At 39.4% G+C, this 20,757-nt stretch overlaps 1 protein-coding gene and 1 long non-coding RNA gene across 41 annotated transcripts in view; one reads left to right on the forward strand and one right to left on the reverse strand.

Annotated features, from left to right (window-relative positions):
• Positions 1–20,757, forward strand: part of FNDC3B (fibronectin type III domain containing 3B) — a 361,710-nt gene that overhangs the window by 98,183 nt on the left and 242,770 nt on the right. The gene's annotated exons all lie outside the window — the stretch shown is intronic.
• LOC147379539 (uncharacterized) lies at positions 6–16,172 on the reverse strand. The gene is made up of 3 exons (XR_015161805.1): positions 16,056–16,172; positions 14,004–14,166; positions 6–3,387 (listed from the first exon to the last, which is right to left on the reverse strand). It is a non-coding gene; the product is annotated as an uncharacterized LOC147379539 (long non-coding RNA).

Consider the following 20,757-nt stretch of genomic DNA (forward strand, 5'->3'; position numbering starts at 1 on the left):
AGCTTTCTAATAAAAAAAAATTTCCTTTATTATTTTATGGAAGTAAAGTTTATCTTTGAGTCTGCATGTGATTTTCTAGAAGTAAAATTTATCTTGGAATTTTTTTTTTTTTTTTGCTTTTATTAGGGGCTCCTTAATGCTGAGTGGGCCTGTGATATATAAGTGACACAGTTAAATATCTTGAGTATTAATTGACTGTTAAGTGAATTAAATCAACATGGGAAAGTTTGCATTGTCTTCATGTATTATGGAATTTGGTCCCCTGAAAAATCCAGAGATTTTTAAGAGACCTTAAAATTCCAGTATAGAATAGCACATACTTTTTCAAGTTAGATGAAAGTTTCAAATACATACTGTGATGCTACCCAAATGATGCTTTTAGAGGTAAAAATCTATATTAAATATCTCTTAGTTATTTATTACTGAGTAACAGGTTACTCAAATTTGGTAGGTATATACAGCATTGGTTGTCTACAGTTTCTGTGGGTCAGGAGTTTAGGTACAGCTTAGTTGTGTCCTGTGGCTTTGGGCCTATGGAAACGCTAAGAACCAAGTGTGGGCTAGTGCTGCCGTCCACCATGAGGCATGTCTGAGTTTCAGTCTGTTTCCCGGCTCGCCTAAGTGATTGTTGGCAGGGTTTAGGGTTTTTGGTGGGCTAGTGGCAGGCAGCTTCCGTCTGTTCCTTGCTAAGTGGCCTCTCCATGGAGGTGCTTACATTATGACCGCTGGCTTCATCAGAGCAACGACTACAGGGCAAGAGGGAGTACTCTGTCTAACCCGCTCGAGAACAGTGATTACACAGCATGTGAATACTAGCAGGCCGGAATCACTGGGGGCCCCTTTACAAGGCTGCCCACCACAGTGCACCCTCTGCCCTCAGTAATTCATGTCTCTCCTGTGTGCGAGATACCCCTCCTAAGATCTCCAAAAGTGCTATTCCACTACTGCATCAGCTCTCCAGAATCTTATCTAAATAAACTCCAGGTATAGCGAGGCTCCTTGAATGTAGTTCTTTAAGGACGGCTCCTAGGCCATTTCAGTTAATTTCTGGTTTGTGTAATACTGGTGCCTCTTCTCTGTCATTCACTTTGGAAAGAGAGAGAGACATAGGTACTCTGATCCATATGAGGCTCTACTGTAAGAAGATCAACCCAGATCTGGAGTTAGTCTTAGATACTGCTGTGTTGGAGGGCACTCTGGTGATATAGCTTTTTGGCAGTGATTGGGATTATGGGACAAATGGTAAATTGGCCTGTAATTGAGCTCAATACTAGGTTGTTGGTTAGACTGAAATCTGCCCAAAGGTCTTATTGTTAATACCTGGGCTTGCTCACCAATGTATAAAGAAAACAAATGGAAATGCCCTTTAGTTTTCCATAGTGAACTACATGGAAAAACTTAATTTTTTTCTATCCTGCATAATAGAGTATGCTGCTGTGTAGCTTCACTACTTGTTTTTTTTTAACTGTAAGAACAAAAATTTAGGAAAAAAATTAAAACTCATTTCAATTGCAATTAATCTGAAATGATTTAGCTGTTCATGAACGGTATTTTTTCTGATGGCATTTCGCTGATCGTCGTGTTCCCGAAATTGATCGTTGGTGTTCTAAACCATTTAAAAACCAAACCATACAAAGGAACTTCAGACAAAAGAAGAGAGAAAATATTTTAAAGTAGTACAAGATACAGAATCTTCCACGTACTTGTATTACTGTAACATATTATCAACAAATAAAACCTCAAAATTCACTCTGTATCTTTAAAAAAGAACACACTAGAAAAAACTAGATGAAAAGTTATTTTACCTACATAGAAAAGAAGCTTATGTTGCCAGTTAGTAAGAGAATAGTTGAGCTTCTGGTCATAGTAAGGTTGGAACTCAACGTACTGGCTGGAAGACTGTGTCCCTCTGCAACTGAGTATGTGTAATAGAATCTATAAGAAGCAAATTGCTGAGTGGATCAACTTGTATAAAGTCCACTTTTTCATGCCACCTGCTTTTACTTTTGGTGTTTGAAGAGGGTATGTGTGTGTGTGTGTGTGTGTATGTGTATTCATCTAGTTAGCCTCTTCCTCACTTCTTTTGAGTGCATGTTCGTAACTGGTATACTCTGCAGGGTATTTTGCAAGTATATTGCTCTGTCCACAATGGGAGCTTTGTATTTATTCATGATGCTACTTGGAGATAAGTGACAAGTGACACTAACACCCCTTTCAGTGATTTAAAAAAAATGCTGTTGACTAAAGAAGAATTGTGGAGCCATTTATCTTTGGCTTCCTCCGAGTCTTCAGTCTTTATTCTCTTCTGAACACCCAGATACTGTGGTTATCTTTATTTGGGACATATTGGTACAGGGCCCAGCTAATTGAAATGACACAGAACAGGATGAGAGGGACAAGGACCTGGAACCCCAAGTGGTTTGCTAGGGCTTGGGAGGCACTGGGACAACAGGATCAACTGCAGGAACTGGAAGGAACCCTAGTCCAGACCCATTGTTGGCCATTCATGTGTAATAGGCAGTCACTCAGGCCGGGTATCCTCACTGACCCCTTCATTTGCATTCCAGTGTGAGTGAGTGAATGCTTCACTCCAGATGGGTAGAACATATCAATATAGAATGTGGGAATAGGCAGTATATTTATAAATTCATTGTGATTAACATCCTTATCATTGCTAATATATATTTTTTTCAACTTTTAGGCTTATGTATTCTCTCATTGCATGGGTATGACAGATACATATGAAGCTGAGACCTGTAGAGGTTAACACACAGCTACAGTCACATAGGGAGAAAGAGCAGGGCTCTTGTTTTTCAAATAATTTTATTTATTTTTGGTTGTGCTGGGTCTTCGTGGCTTCGCAGGGTTTTCTCTAGTTGTGGTGCGCGGGGCTCCTCTCCAGTCGCGGTGTGTGGGCTTCCCATTGCGGTGGCTTCTCCGGTTGGAGCACAGGTCTAGGGTGTGCAGGTTTTGGTAGTTGCAGCACCTGGACTCAGTAGTTTTGGCTCCTGGGGTTTAGAGCGCAGGCTCAATAGTGTGGCACACAGGCTTAGCTGCTCAGCTGCATGTAGGATCTTCCTGGATCAGGGATTGAACCCATGTCTTCTGCACTGGCAGGCAGATTCTTTGCCACTGAGCCACCAGGAAAGCCCCAGGACCAGAGCTCTTTATTGCCTTGCACTGTGGCTTTACATCAGGGAGTCATGAACTGAAATCGACTCCATTTTCTTGAGCACATGACAAAAACAAGGTGGCTTCCAATTCTTGGAGTAGCAGGATTCTGGGAAGGATGCTAGATGAGTACTTAGGTCCCCAGGATAAGATGGAGGTGGTTTGGAGAGCAAAAATGGGTGGTGGAGGCTGGGTCTTTGGAGTAAGACAGGAACCCTGTTAACAGAAGTAAGAACAGGATAGTTTGATATAGGGAGTATTGCTTTATAAATCCTTAAATTATTTCTGTCCAGAGTCAGGATTGGGCCCAGAGTTGGGGTGGGCTGAACTGCTAGGTGGGGTTTCCACGTGAGGTGCTGGAAGGAGAGAGGTACAATGGTAGAGGACTGGTTAGGAAAGGATCAGAAATTGAGTCATACTGTAATGGAAACTTCTGAAAGAAGTATTTGCATTTTACCAAAGATTAAAGTTAAGAGGATGAAGCTCTAGTTATGCTCTTTCAACACCAGCCAGCAGATGGAGAGATGGTTTTTTTGGCAGGGATGGATCGACGGTTGGTGGTGGTGGCCTTCCTGGAAATTACAGTCATACCCGTTGCTTACGCCATGGTTGAAACTGTCAGCCTTGTAGCTTTGCTATTTCAACACTAGCAGCAGGTTAAGGATTGCTGGTGGTGGGGGTGCGGGGACTTGTGACTTAGGAGTAGGGAGAGGAGCTGGTTGCAGGTCTCCCTGGAAACTTTGAAATTACACTGTATGAGGTCAACCCCCTTTGCTTGCAGTTGCATTTGTTAGCGTATTGGTTTTCTCTGTTGGACATTTATGACATCGCTAGAAAATCCCTAGAAGCTTATTGTGATGCCATGAAAAGGCATTCTGGAAATTCAGAGCAAATCAAAGTCAAGAATATTGTTACTCTGGGGAAAAAATGAGATTTTTGTTTTTGTTTTCATGGGAATGTCCTTGGTGATAATGAAGGAAGGAAAACACAGGAAACATACAATATGCTGTGAAAGCAGATTCATTTCTGATGGAATATTTCTCAATATTTTTCATGAAACGTGAATCATGGGTCTTGAAGGGGCCACAGAAGGTCATAGTTCATTCTCACGGGGAGGCAGCACTATACCTATGGCATCCTAGACAAAAGATTTTTCTTTCCTAGGCCAGATGAAAGTGTATAAAGAGCTAATTGTTGGGGGAAGAAAGAGTCTTAGCAATCAATATGAATTCTTTCCTTTGCTTAAGTTCAGACATTACTAGAGGGCAGCCACAGGTCTCTTCCATTATTTTCATATCCTTGTCTGGGCTGAGGTGCTGGCAGCGCAGCCTTCCTTCCTGTCCACACATGCCATCTTTTTTTTCTGGGCCATTTCTCTGCTCCCTGTAAAACCCTTCAGCCAAAACAAATACCACACTTCCTTTAAGCTTTAGGTCTGTCTCCTTCAGGAGGGCCCTTTCCGCCCCTCCATTTCAGTCCATTCTGACCTTCCTCTGCGTTCCTGGAGGAGCAGGTAGCACTGCATGTGAGCGTCTGGTGGTATGTGTCAACCTTCCCTTAGCCCTTGAACTGGACTGTGAATTCACTGTGACAGGAAACAGTGTATCCTCCACCCTAACCCACCCCAGCCACACAGCCTGGCAATAATTCCTGACTTTAGACCCTTGACTAGCTCTGGCATTATATCAGATGTGATGATATTTCTTTTAACTTTTACTATTGTGCTGGGAACTTAAAGGTGTTTAGTTATGTGATTTAGTGGCTTTGAAAATCTCTGTAGAAGAGCTTCCAAATCACATTTTAGTTAAAGCCAATCAGTTTCCTTTACAAAAACATTTGGAAGTCTGAAAACTTTCATATTGACCTGTACTAATGCTACAGTTTTTATCTTTCAAGTCTGTTATATTTCAAATAGTGAGCCCGAAGGAAACAGATGAATGTTATGGTGATAATAGCAAAAACAAGATAAAAGTGAAATGCTTGGGATCACCATTATTCTATAAAGAATAATATTTAAATATTTTTAATTGCTAGTGTTCTTTGTCCAGAATAATCCAGACATCTTTATGAAGATGATTATTACTCAGCCAATCTGTGTTAAGTGGGTAGAGATCTTGAAATGGCAGGAGGGGAAGCTCCAGGAAAACCCTTCTCTGAGACGGCTGTAGTTTGGATGCTATTAGAGTGGAAGCTTTTTCCCCCTCCTGCTTTGCTCTCCCTAAGCCTTCTTCAGCTCTGTGTCTGACTCCGCCTGCCCCACCGAGTGTGGGAACCGTATCATTGATGAACAGCACGCTCTGCTCACAGGCTCTGTGAATGACACCATTGAGAGCCTTTCCGCATCTCTGAATCTCCTTGTTTGTCTCCCTCCCACCCCCTCACCCCGCCATATTCGGAATCCAGAATGCCACAGGGACATTCAAGTTACTTTTTTTTTTTTCTTACTTGGTACTTTAAGTGCACTTATTAGACTTGTTTGGCACATTAAAGCACCAACCTGACATTCTTTCTAAGAATTTTAAGACACGTCCTAGGGAGCTCTCATTGTCTCCTGCTTTGTTAATTGAGAAATGACAGGAGTGATGTCACTGGGAGGGCTTACAAGCTGAGGTAGACTATCATTTCACGAGCAAATCTATATGGTCTGTGCCTTTAAAGCAGACTGACTGAAAATGAGGTATTCCTGCTTTACTGGCTTAAAACCAAGGAAGGGGACCTGCTGTAAATGAAGTCGGTCTTCTAAGATTGATTGCACCCTTCCTTGTCCTGGCGTAAATTTGCAAACAAGATTTTCATCAAAACTATTTGGGTGGTTTGAAAGTGAAATTACTGCATATGACTGCCTTTAAATCTTTGAGAATCTTTGCGAGCTTTCATTACACTGAATATCTATTTGATTTTTATTTGATTGTATTTAATTATTTATGGAAAGTCTGCATTATATGGGGAAAGGTTTTTTTTTTTTTTTTCCTGTTACAATTTTTGTATTTTGAGAGCTTTTTTCAGAGCACAGGAAACCACTTTTAAAGTCAATTTGTTTTGCATCTGGGGATTTGTGAGAGATCACTAACCTGAAATCTTACTGTGAACAGTTAAGGTCTCACTTGATAAATCTTGTAGAATTAAAAATACCAAATCTTTAGCCCAGGCTAGCCCTTCTGTACTGCCCATCTTTTTGATTGATCCAAAGCTATATTTGGTGAGAGTTATTAGTACATAGCCTTCCAGTGAGGCTCTAGGTTGAGAGAATCTTTGAGTTTCTAGGAAAATCTGAATTACTCCACCAGCTTGCCAGCTGATTTTATAACTTAAGCTTTGGGACAGATTGGTCTTTTACCCGTGTGTGTGTGGTATTGATGAAAGGTTGATGAAGAATCACTTTTAGCATTGTAGATATATACCTGATCTCTCAAATGCTTGGAAGCCTTATTTTGGGTATGATGATTCACCTTGTCTCTCACACACAGGGCATACGTAGTTGTTTGTGCAAACAGGAGTTCTGTATGCTGACCTGATTGGTCCCCTTTCAGACAATAGCTTGCTGCTGAGTAACTGGAAGATTACCAGCAGAGTGATAAGAACCAGTAAATACTGATGTGCCTAGAGCAGAAGAAGGCAATGGCAACCCACTCCAGTACTCTTGCCTGGAAAATCCCATGGACGGAGGAGCCTGGTGGGCTGCAGTCCATGGGGTCACTAAGAGTCGGGCACGACTGAGCAACTTCACTTTCACTTTTCACTTTCATGCATTGGAGAAGGAAATGGCAACCCACTCCAGTATTCTTGCCTGGAGAATCCCAGGGACGGGGGAGCCTGGTGGGCTGCCGTCTATGGGGTCGCACAGCGTCGGACACGACTGAAGTGACTTAGCAGCAGCTAGAGTGCAAAGCCCAGTTTTTGGAGGTGGTTGGAGGAGGGTCTGGGATGCTAAGTGCAGCTGTCATCATTCTGGGACCAAGTAATGTCATGAGAATGGTTACATCAGTGCCAGACTGTGCTGTATCCCAGGAGGTGTGAAGTCCCTCTCCAGATGTACCCACTCTGTCTGCTGCTTTCTGCCTTGCCCAGTAATCTTGATTGTCTTTAGCTATTCTTACATATTCATGGGGCTTACTTGGTGGTTCAGTGATAAAGAATCCATCAGTCAATGCAGGAGTCAAAAATATTGGAGTGGGTAGCCAGGCCCTCCTCCATGGGGCATTTTTGCCTGGAAAATGTCATGGACGGAGGAGCCTGGAGGGCTACAGTCCATAGGGTTGCAAAAAGTCAGACATGAGTGAGTGACTAAACCACCTCCACAACCACCACACATTCATAATTAGGACAAAACCTTTACCCAAAATTATATTCTCAGACTTTCTTTGGTCTTTTTCTCCAAATAAAGCTTGAGTGATATAACTGCTAGAAGTTATAAAAATTATGTTCTGAGAGTAAAGGCTCTGTAGTGTGAATCCCTGACTGTTTGCTAGATAATGGTTAAACTCTTAACCCCAATTTCCTCTCTTAAAATGGAGGTAGTGGGAATCCCTATGCAATAAGGTTGTGAGATACAATCCATTGTAAGTACCAGCATCATCACCATCACCGTCTAGTAATGTATACAGCTTTGGTGATGATTTTTGTCCTAAATTGATGTCATGATCAGTTGTGGGCATTGAGTTGATTATCTGGCTCATGGAAATCTGTCTTAAGTTCTGGTGTCTATTTTATTGCCAACTTAACAATAGGCTTGCTTTCATGGGGTTGATGGTGATGGCAACATTTCAGATGAAGGTTTATGGAAATGTATATATATTGTTCAGATAAAGGATTGTGGATAAAACAGTGGCTCCACCTTTTCCTACATGTAAAGTAAGTTTTGTGGTTGAAGCTTCAGCTGTTTCTTTTTCTGAATGATAAAACAGTTAATTCTCACACTGTACCTGAGAGGCCCTATTCAGACAGGCCTATGAAGCAGTTCCTCTGGGTAAGCTCCCTCCTTTATGTCTTGTCATTCACATTTCAATGAAATTCTGGACTTCTTTAATCTTTATTTAATGTATTTTGCTCTTAGGCTGTACTGAAGGGGCAGTAAAGCATATTGGTAAGATTATTATGGGTTTTGGGGTAAGATTGCCTGGCTTAGAAGTCCCCTGCATGTTAGATGTATATCGTAAAAGCAGTTACTTCTCTTTACCTACACCTAATCTGTAGAATTGGAATAATAATAACAGTCTTAAAGAATTGCTGTGGAGATTAAATGACATATTGGGTAGAAAGCACTTAGAAGAGTTTCTAAAGCAAGGCAAGGGTCCAGTAAAAAAGGAACCATTATTAGGCTCCCAGTATCCTTTACAGCTAGACATTGAACCACGCTTTTTTTTGTTACTTGTCGGTTTAAAGCATTTCAGGAAAGCTTTCTGAACTTGAGGCATTGGTTAGGAGTTTTCAGATGTCTTCACACTTTAGTTGTAATGCTTCAAAATAATAATGTTTCATAATAATATGTTTAAAAATTATGCATTGGGAGTTTAGCTTCTGTGCCCTTTTGTCTTGCAGGCTTGTTCAGCAATGACTAAAATGTCATTTCTGAGGGCACCACTGCTTGGAGTTCCTTAAAAGTCATGGATTGTTGTGTGCCAGATAATTCCAAAGAAGCTAATTGTCTCGTTACCTTGATTGTCCGCCACATTTTATGTCACAGCTTGTAGTCTTTAGTTCTTGCTTTATTCTTTTGTATTTTTTTACCTTTGTTTTTACACTTATAATTTGAAATGGGAAATTTCATGTAAAGAAGACTGTAAAGGATTCTTAAGGTTTAGGGGTCAAATCTTAGTAATCTTTGTTTCCCAGTGCCTGGCCAGCACCTCCTCAGTGTCCAGAACAAAAGGAAAGTCATTTCCTAATATACTGCTGAAAAATCATGTCAAATGATGGGAAAAGTCTCTTAGTCAATTCACAGAGGTAATTTTTTGTTTTTGTTATTGTGCTTAAATAGTTAAGTTTGGTTATTTTTTACTCTCCATTCCTCAAGATAATGAATGCAAGAATAAGTTTGTTTCCAAAAGCACACAGTAATTCTGAAGTCCAATATATGGGTTAGCTCCCTTATTTTGTAAAAAACATGAAGGAATGATCATTATATTCATTCTTTTTTTTTTTTTTTTTCTCTAATTTTATTTTATTTTTAAACTTTACATAATTGTATTAGTTTTGCCAAATATCAAAATGAATCCACCACAGGTATATATGTGTTCCCCATCCCGAACCCTCCTCCCTCCTCCCTCCCCATACCATCCCTCTGGGCCGTCCCAGTGCACCAGCCCCAAGCATCCAGCATCATGCATCAAACCTGGACTGGCATCTCGTTTCATACATGGTATTTTACATGTTTCATTGCCATTCTCCCAAATCTTCCCACCCTCTCCCTCTCCCACAGAGTCCATAAGACTGTTCTATACATCAGTGTCTCTTTTGCTGTCTCGTATACCGGGTTATTGTTACCATCTTTCTAAATTCCATATATATGCGTTAGTATACTGTATTTATGTTTTTCCTTCTGGCTTACTTCACTCTGTATAATAGGCTCCAGTTTCATCCACCTCATTAGAACTGATTCAAATGTATTCTTTTTAATGGCTGAGTAATACTCCATTGTGTATATGTACCACAGCTTTCTTATCCATTCATCTGTTGATGGACATCTAGGTTGCTTCCATGTCTTGGCTATTATAAACAGTGCTGCGATGAACATTGGGGTACACGTGTCTCTTTCCCTTCTGGTTTCCTCAGTGTGTATGCCCAGCAGTGGGGTTGCTGGATCATAAGGCAGTTCTATTTCCAGTTTTTTAAGGAATCTCCACACTGTTCTCCATAGTGGCTGTACTAGTTTGCATTCCCACCAACAGTGTAAAAGGGTTCCCTTTTCTCCACACCCTCTCCAGCATTTATTATTTGTAGACTTTTGGATCGCAGCCATTCTGACTGGTGTGAAATGGTACCTCATAGTGGTTTTGATTTGCATTTCTCTGATAATGAGTGATGTTGAGCATCTTTTCATGTGTTTGTTAGCCATCTGTATGTCTTTTTTGGAGAAATGTCTCTTTAGATCTTTGGCCCATTTTTTGATTGGGTCGTTTATTTTTCTGGAGTTGAGCTGTAGGAGTTGCTTGTATATTTTTGAGATTAGTTGTTTGTCGGTTGCTTCATTTGCTATTATTTTCTCCCATTCTGAAGGCTGTCTTTTCACCTTGCTAATAGTTTCCTTTGATGTGCAGAAGCTTTTAAGGTTAATTAGGTCCCATTTGTGTATTTTTGCTTTTATTTCCAATATTCTGGGAGGTGGGTCATAGAGGATCCTGCTGTGATGTATGTCGGAGAGTGTTTTGCCTATGTTCTCCTCTAGGAGTTTTATAGTTTCTGGTCTTACGTTTAGATCTTTAATCCATTTTGAGTTTATTTTTGTGTATGGTGTTAGAAAGTGGTCCAGTTTCATTCTTTTACAAGTGGTTGACCAGATTTCCCAGCACCACTTGTTAAAGAGATTGTCTTTAATCCATTGTATATTCTTGCCTCCTTTGTCGAAGATAAGGTGTCCATATGTGCGTGGATTTATCTCTGGGCTTTCTATTTTATTCCATTGATCAATATTTCTGTCTTTGTGCCAGTACCATACTGTCTTGATAACTGTGGCTTTGTAGTAGAGCCTGAAAATGAAAACACAACAACCCAAAACCTGTGGGACACGGTAAAAGCAGTCCTAAGGGGAAAGTTCATAGCAATACAGGCACACCTCAAGAAACAAGAAAAAAGTCAAATAAATAACCTAACTCTACACCTAAAGCAACTAGAAAAGGAAGAAATGAAGAACCCCAGGGTTAGTAGAAGGAAAGAAATCTTAAAAATTAGAGCAGAAATAAATGCAAAAGAAACAAAAGAGACCATAGCAAAAATCAACAAAACCAAAAGCTGGTTTTTTGAAAGGATAAATAAAATTGACAAACCATTAGCCAGACTCATCAAGAAACAAAGGGAGAAAAATCAAATCAACAAAATTAGAAACGAAAATGGAGAGATCACAACAGACAACACAGAAATACAAAGGATCATAAGAGACTACTATCAACAATTATATGCCAATAAAATGGACAACGTGGAAGAAATGGACAAATTCTTAGAAAAGTACAACTTTCCAAAACTGGACCAGGAAGAAATAGAAAATCTTAACAGACCCATCACAAGCATGGAAATTGAAACTGTAATCAAAAATCTTCCAGCAAACAAAAGCCCCGGTCCAGACGGCTTCACAGCTGAATTCTACCAAAAATTTAGAGAAGAGCTGACACCTATCCTGCTCAAACTCTTCCAGAAAATTGCAGAGGAAGGTAAACTTCCAAACTCATTCTATGAGGCCACCATCACCCTAATACCAAAACCTGACAAAGATCCCACAAAAAAAGAAAACTACAGGCCAATATCACTGATGAACATAGATGCAAAAATCCTTAACAAAATTCTAGCAATCAGAATCCAACAACACATTAAAAAGATCATACACCATGATCAAGTGGGCTTTATCCCAGGGATGCAAGGATTCTTCAATATCCGCAAATCAATCAATGTAATACACCATATTAACAAATTGAAAAATAAAAACCATATGATTATCTCAATAGATGCAGAGAAAGCCTTTGACAAAATTCAACATCCATTTATGATAAAAACTCTCCAGAAAGCAGGAATAGAAGGAACATACCTCAACATAATAAAAGCTATATATGACAAACCCACAGCAAACATTATCCTCAATGGTGAAAAATTGAAAGCATTTCCTCTAAAGTCAGGAACAAGACAAGGGTGCCCACTTTCACCATTACTATTCAACATAGTTTTGGAAGTTTTGGCCACAGCAATCAGAGCAGAAAAAGAAATAAAAGGAATCCAAATTGGAAAAGAAGAAGTAAAACTCTCACTATTTGCAGATGACATGATCCTCTACATAGAAAACCCTAAAGAATCCACCAGAAAATTACTAGAAATAATCAATGACTACAGTAAAGTTGCAGGATATAAAATCAACACACAGAAATCCCTTGCATTCCTATACACTAATAATGAGAAAACAGAAAGAGAAATTAAGGAAACAATTCCATTCACCATTGCAACGGAAAGAATAAAATACTTAGGAATATATCTACCTAAAGAAACTAAAGACCTATATATAGAAAACTATAAAACACTGGTGAAAGAAATCAAAGAGGACACTAATAGATGGAGAAATATACCATGTTCATGGATTGGAAGAATCAATATAGTGAAAATGAGTATACTACCCAAAGCAATTTATAGATTCAACGCAATCCCTATCAAGCTACCAACAGTATTCTTCACAGAGCTAGAACAAATAATTTCACAATTTGTATGGAAATACAAAAAACCTCGAATAGCCAAAGCGATCTTGAGAAAGAAGAATGGAAGTGGAGGAATCAACCTATATTCATTCTTTTGATAATGTTTTTCTTTTGTGAGGAGTAGGCTGGAAACACCCTGGAAAGTATTGTTAAGGCTATTTAATAGTGAAAGATGGACCAACTTTATCTTTTACATTATTAGCAAGTAATTTAGATTATTCATTAGTATTTTATGTTTTCATGCAGTTAAAAATTATTGCCATTATCTTTAGCAGTAAACTCTCAGTAAACCCCATGTCAGACCCAGGAATAATAGATAGACTACACCTTAAATTGTAAATGAGTTTGATTACTGAAGTAAGTGGAGTTGCTACGGTGATTTTTCTCTTCCTCCATCAGCAGAGTGATTGAAGGAGAGAGCGAGGTGGTGAGATGGTGAGGGGCAGGCAGGAGGCCAAGGCAGCTCGAGTGAAGGCAGTGCTGGTGGGTGTGGAAGTGGGAACAGAAATTTGAATTGTATAGAAGATAGTCATGACTTGTTGACCAGGGAAACACTGAAGAAAGGGAGTAAGCTACGGAATAGATGTTGTATGTTTCCCTAAGATAGGCAGAATCTAGTCCTTCAGGAAAATGTTTGTCTTACAGTGTAAACAATAGTGACTAAACATTTTGTACTGTCATAATTGGGCAAATATTAGGATTAACAAAAAAGAAAGAAAAAAATTTTTTTAAGTAAGTGCTTTTTTTCTGGTAGTATTGCTTCTCAGAGGAGAGTTTCAGTGACTTGAAAAGTATTTTGCACACTATTTTTCAGGATGTGAAGACAGTTGGGTGAAAGGGAAGTGTGTTTGAATACTTCTTTCTGGATCCATCCATCTAAATATGGAGAAAAGTGACTTCCAAACTGCCCACTTTCCTTTATGACTACTGGTTTGGGGTTCTTTGAATATACCCACATTTCTTACGTGGCTAAATATAATCCTCCCCACCTCCCCCCCACCCCTTTAGCAGTTTGGAGAGAAAAGTTGATTGTTGAAAACTCTTCAAATCTTTTTGTGTCTGAGTTGAAATGGAAGCATTCCATAATTTAAATGTAACATCTTTATGGACACTTCATATATTGCAGTGTAATAGAACCAGAATTGACATGTTTTGTGGTATCTTTCTGGCTGAAGGTGTGTCCACATTTTCACTTAATTTTAAAAGTTTTCAATTACTAACATAATTTCTGCTCTAAACTGGTAAGAGGAGGCAAAACATTGAGGGAAGAAAACTCTTTGGGAAAGGAATGGAAACTTGAAAAGATAAGCACAGGCATTATTCTTTGTGTGTTTTTGAGTGCAAGTATGTTGTTCTGTGCTAGAAGACTGACTAGATGAATTTTACCTGTTGTGTTATGCAGTTCTCAGGAAAGTGGATTTACATACTCACACGTACACTTACTTCATGTGGATGTCAAGTTAAACTCTGCCTGTTCTTGGCTTGAAGTTGCATGTCTTTGACCGCTGTCTGGGGCTGGATTGCTTTCGTTAGCCGGGATTGGGTCCTTTAACATCAGTTCAGGGTGTCTCATGCTAGATCCAGCCATGTCAGTTCTCTGTGCCTGCTGTGAGGATACAAGCAGTGCAGACAAAACAGGTACTTAGGCATGGCTAGAACCTAGCTCCGCTCCTCCAGTTGAGGAAGAATGACCTTTGCAGGTGTTATAATCAAACCTTTATACTTCACTTGCCTGAGTAAGCTGAAATAGTCATAAAATGTTAAAATGTAGCAAAAGTGTTGCTTATTATCCTGTAAGTTACAAATCAAGACCAGAGATCAATTTGGTTAATTTAGTCTCAATAGTCAAGACATTTCTTCGCTTTTTTTAGTGAGTACTTAAAAAAATTTTTTTATAGTGGTAAAAATCCATAATATAAAACTTATTATTTTAACCTTATTTTAACTGTATAGTTCAGTGGCACTAAGGACCTTCACATTGTTGTAAGCATTCACATTTTTGAGTGACTTAATTCTTGCATGTTATGCTTAACGTAAAGAACGCCCATTCTTTACCAGGTAGCTCACTGGTAAAGAATCCACCTGCCAATGCAGGAGACTCAGGTTTGATCCCTTGGTCAGGAAAATCCCCTGGAGCTGGAAATGGCAATCCACTCCAGTATTCTTGCCTGGGAGATCCCAGGGACAGAGGATCCTGGTGGGCTGCAGGCTGCAGTCCATGGGGTCACAAAAGAGTTGGACACAACTTAGCGACTAAATAACAACAAAGAACATCTCTAACCTCTCAGAATTTAAAAACTGGTTGTATTAACATTGGTGCTTTGTAACTTTTGCATATCAGAATTACCTGAAGATCTTAAAAATGTACAAGCTGGCCTCCAGGCTAATCGTAGGGAATTGTCAGATTGTCTAAGCCAAAGGGAACTGTTGTATTGTTGGGGGCAAGACCTTGGCATTAGTTTTGAAAAGCTTCATAGGTAATTTAATATGCAGTGGAGGTGGAGAATTTCTGGTGAGCCTAACCCTCAGGATGGTTAAAGGAATTCCCATGGTGTGCTTTCCCAAGTACATCACATTCGCATGCTGTGTACCTGTCAGTTCATCAGGTTCCTTTTCTTTAAGAAAGTTTGCAAAGTGCTTAAAAATCTTTTTATCTTGTAATCGTATACTTAATAAGTAAACTCCTCGTGGTGGTTGTCTTTGTTGAACCCATTAGTTAAAATTGGTCTTCAGTTGTTAAAAACTCCTGTAAGTAGTGCATAAGGGTCATCAAACAAATTTGAGTTTATTCCTTTCAGCAGAGACTGGATTTATTTTACCTTCATTTAGATGTAAACACAACAACTCACCTATTATAAACTATTAAAACTAAAAGTTGATCAAAATAGGTAAGATTGTACAGGGTGGATGAAGCTGAAAAGGTGAAACGAGAAAATAACTGTTTTACAGTTTGCTGCTTGCAGAAGCTGCTTTTAGCTCTGGTGCCACTTGACTTGGTGGAAGAATTGGGCTAGAACTATTGCTTTCCTCTTTGTTTCCTTCATAGATCTTGCCTCATACTTTGAATCATGTAGGTGACCAGAAAACAGCTTGGTATTTGGCTCATGATCACCCTTCAGCATACCTGAATCCAGGGTGTTACATCCAGGGTCAGATAATGACAGTTACCAATAACTTTAGCATAGATTATAATCACCTGGGGCTTGTTAAAACACAGATTTGCTGGTATCACCCCCAGGGTTTCTGGTTTAGGTCTGAGATAGGTGAGGTGAGTCCAGATGTTTGTGATTCTGGGACCAGGCCTTGAGAACAACTTTGAGGTAGGAGAATTTTGGGAAGAGGGGCACTTGTAAGAAGAGGGGATTTATAGAGAAGTGCTTTTAAATAAAGGCAATCTCTGGTAGTTCAGTGGTAAAGAATATGCCTGCAGTGCAGGAGACACTGGTTCAATTCCTTGGTCAGGAAGATCCCCGGGAGAAGAAAATGGCTACTCACCTGCTCCAGTTTTCTTGCTTGGGAAATCTCTTGGACAGAGGGGCCTGGAGTGCTGCAGTCCATGGAGTCCCAAAGACTTGGACACGACTTAGCAACTAAACCACCACCACGCCCTTAAAAGAGAAAATTCTCAGGATTAAGTTTGGTCATAAAATGATCATGACTGAGCGACTTCACTTTCACTTTTCACTTTCATGTCTTGGAGAAGGAAATGGCAACCCATTCCAGTGTTATTGCCTGGAGAATCCCAGGGACGCGGGAGCCTGGTGGGCTGTCGTCTATGGGGTCGCAAAGAGTCAGACATGACTGAAGCAACTTAGCAGCATAAAATGGACAAAAGGAAGAAAATTCTTGTAAATGCAGACAAATAAAAGAATGATTGGCTTAAATTCTTCAGTTGTATGCTCAAAAATAGAATTTTTTCTTAATCTGAAAACTTTCCCCCTCCTTCCATTAGAGTTTTAATGAACTGGGGTTTGAATCAGGGTCTCTTTTCAAAGGATTTGTTTGTATTGTCTTTCCATTTATACCTCCTTACTCAATTGCCATTTTATCAGGAATTCTTTTTCCTCTCTGTGCCTCAGTTCCGATATAGTGAGAATAAATACAATTGCCAAAGATATTCTAGGACTATTTTGGAGTTTAATGGATAGTATTATGTAGTATTTGGGGATCACTGAGTTGGGAAACTTATGCAAATATGAGAAGTATTCTAAACAAATAAACAATATCTGATACTCTATTCAAATAATAAGCAAGTATCCCCCCCTTCCCTTGACAGCTAGTGGGTAGTAAAAGAAAATGCCAAAAGGGAGGATAAGAAGTCAGGGAACTAACATGGAAGTCGGTGCCACTCTGTAAAGCATTCTAAAGAAACAGTGAAGACTTTTAAAGCATAAAACTCAGGGAAAAGGAAGTGACTCAGAATTCAAAATAGATAGGGCTCTTTACCAGTAAAGATCTGGAATGGGAGGAACGAGAGGAGAAGCAATCCATGAGAAGCAGTTGGGGTTAGTGAACGACTCCATAGTAACGTGAAAAACAGGATTATACATATTGCCTTTTTTTTCCTTCTGTGGACAGGGCACCATTGTAGAAGTTTACAACGTTTTGTGCTCTGTTTTAAAAATCTGTTTCAAGAGTCAAATTGAATTCCAGACCAATTGTTAGTAATTAAAGTTACAACTCTTGAGGAGTTTTCTCATGATCTCCAGATGAGTTCTGCCATTGTTCTGTGAATTTTCATTGATCATTTTTCTACTCATTGCACCTGTCATGCTAGTATCAGCAATTAACATTCCTCAGAGTTGAATAGAATGCCAGCCTCCATCTCAGATGGAACTGGAGAACAACAGGTACATTCTACCTATTTCTTGGCTATACCCAGGGTAGTAAGAAGGCAAGTAATTAACTCTAGAAGAGACTTTGGAGAAAATGAGATTCTTTAGAAATTGAGCCAGAGTGCTGAAAAGTAGCTCTGGGTTATGTACTTAGGGGACATAGGAAATGGCTCAACAGGAAGGGTGAAATGGCCTTGCTAATCTGGCCTCTTTAAATTTAAATCAAGCCTATTTCCCTTCCTTGATACAAATCTTTACTATACACTCTCAACAGTCCCACTGTTTTGTGCAACTTTAAAAAAAAATTGACTTAAGTTCACATCAAAGGTCATTGGACTTGAACTCATATAGTAAAAGTCAGTTGATCTTGTTAATTTTTCTTTTCCTTTTTTTAAACTATATGTATATATATATTTAAATATATGTTCTTTCCTGGTGGCTCAGATAAGAATCTGCCTGCAATGCAAGAGACCAAGGTTTGATCTCTGGGTCAGGAAGATCCCTGGAGAAGAGAATGGCAATCCACTCCATTATTCTTGCCTATAGAATTCTATGGACAGAGGAACCCCGTCCATGGGGTCACAAAGAGTCGGACACGACTGAGTGACTAACACACACACACATATATATTTTATTTATTGATTGATTTATCTGGATGTACCAGGTCTTAATTGCGGCATGAGGGATCTTTAATTGCAGCATGCAGACTCTTAGTTGCAGCATGTGGGATGTAGTTCCCTGACCAGGGATCGAACCCGGACACCCTGCATCGGGAGCTCAGAGTCCCGCCTGCCGGACCACCAGGGAAGTCCCCTAAATAATATTTTAAAATAATTTCATTTGTTTATCTTTGGCTGTGCTAAAGCTGCATGGCCTTCCCCTAGTTGAGGAGAGCCTGGGCCGCTCATTGCCGTGGCTTCTTTTGTTGTGGAGCACAGGCTCTAGAACACAGGCTCAGTAGCTGTGGGGTGCGTGCCTAGTTGCTCTGCTGCATGTGGGATCTTCCCGGGTCAGAAATCGAACCCGTGTCTCCTGCATTGGCGGCGGACGCTTTACCACTGAGCCACCAAGGAAGCCCTCTCTTTCCTTTTAAATGAAGAAACCTGACAAAACCTTCTGCCTCTGATTAAAGGAAGAGAATGCACTGATGGAGTTTAACAACGTTTCCATTCAATGTGGTTTCTTTGATCAACAAACACTTCACTTTCCTCACCTCAGAATAATAGAATTGGACCAAATTGTTTCTAAAATTCTTCTTACCTCTCAATTTCTCTTTCCTCTGTCACTTTTATTCCCCTAGAGTTTTCTGCCATTTTAGATCTTAATTCCACGAGAAGACTATAACTTAATAGGTTCACGTGTGAGCAGATTTCAAGAGCTTAATTATCTAGAATTTTCTTTTTGAAAGTGAGATGTTAAACTATCATTTAGGACTCTTACTGTATCCTAAATTAATTTTGACTGGTAACCAAAAAAAGAGAAAATTATCCAGTATGTATTTTTTTCTTTGTTTTAATAATTGCCATGTTAAAAAAATGTATGTACCTAGTGTTTGCCAGGTACTTGATATCCCTTGTCAACCCTGGCAGCCCGGTTGAATCACCGTGATTAAAAGAAGTGCTTGGGTTCCACCTCCAAAGACTTGGATCTAGTTAGTACCCAGTATTTTTTTTTGTGGAGGTGGGCGGGTCATGCTGATTGGCTTGCAGATCTTAGTTCCCCAAGCAGGGATTGAACCTGGGCCCCAGCAGTGAAAGTGCCGAATCCTAACCACTGGACTTCCCTCCGGTATATTTTTAAAGATAGAATTGTCATAAGTAGGTAGTTAACACTGTTTTCAGTAAAACAGTTATGTTTATGCCATCTGATATTTAGGTTATTAAATTATTTGTAAATGGAAAGAATCATGAAAACATAAAAAGTGACACTTTCTCCTCCTGGGTGTACTGCCTCAGCTGAAGGGTCTGTATGTGCCTTTGCTCCCTGCCTCGTGCCCACTGCTTGTTCATGAACTGGCTAGGATCACCTTGCTGCTTTCCCTGTCTCTTATCTCTGAAACAGCACGCGTGGTTGTCCTTTTTGTATTGGTTTCATAGGTTACTTGCTATCGTTTTATTGAATCTGTGATGTGGTTGACTTTGAGATACACCAGCATTTTACGTATATCTACGTGAGAAAATTCCGTCAATTAAACTGACTTACCATTAACTGTAAGATGCGTTCCTTTTCCTGAGATGTTAAAATGAGAAAACAAAATATGTCTTGGAACTCATGAAATACAATTATTTAGTTTTCAGTTTCTCTTCCAGATTTGATTAGGTTGTTGAAAATCACAAATTGATACGGTTCTGTCCTCATTTTGTGTTTGCATCATCATTTTGTGTGTGCGTGTATGTAAAAACTGAAATAGCTTACTATTCTACTTCTCAGTTGTACAGATATGACTCATTTGTTTAAACATCGTATTCTCTAAATATACCCTGGAGGACTTATACACAAGTCATAATCTTGTGATGCTCTTTGTTCGTTTTAGCTTCTCACCAAATGTCTCTGTTGCACTCTGCCGAAAGGGTTATTTTTTAATGTGTGTATATGTATGCATACACACGCACATTCACACAGTCTATATGAATGTATGTGTTTGCCAGTGTTACCACTGTGTCTGCTCTAACCTTTTGGTAAAATCTACACTTTGGATTTTAAAACATTTCAAGGCTCTTCTGTTCTTCATCTCTGTGCTGGATGTTGCAGCAGTCTGTTTTTAAAAACAATATGGTCTAGTTCAATGATCTTATCATGTATTTCTAATATGTGTATGTGGCAAATACTTCATTTTCTTTACATATTCCCTCTTCTCTTCTCTTCTCCTCCCTCCTAGATTCCTTCCCTCTCCCTTCTTTCCTTCTTCCCTCCCTCCTTTTCTTCCTAGTTTCCTGCCTTCCCGCCTTTCCTACAGTGTTAGCTAAGACATTACTTTTGGCTCTAGATCGTCTACCTCTAAAAACTTGCCTTGTGTAATAACTAATTTAAATTTATTTCAGCTGTACAAGTAGCATATATGATTTGGTAGTTTTTATTTTTGAGATGATTTTAAAGTTTTATTGTAGTTTATCAGAGCACTAGGGTATTTTCTTTGGTCAAAATGCTTTGGATTTATTTAAAGCCTGTGGTAGCCAATTAACTTTGGAATATTTGTTTGGTTTCCAGTAAATTAGTAGGTAGCCATCTAGAATTTTCTTTTTTTCCCCATAAGGAGGTGCTGGTGATACGCAGTCCCTGTCTGAAGACCAGGTTCGATGAAGTGACCCTTTAGATTAGATGCTCTATTGGTGTTCATTTCACAAATGGTTGAAATAAAAGAA

Source organism: Bos grunniens, chromosome 1 (assembly GCF_055505025.1).
Source record: "Bos grunniens cultivar Pamir isolate PY7600 chromosome 1, Bosgru_T2T1.0, whole genome shotgun sequence".
Lineage (NCBI taxonomy): Eukaryota > Metazoa > Chordata > Mammalia > Artiodactyla > Bovidae > Bos > Bos grunniens.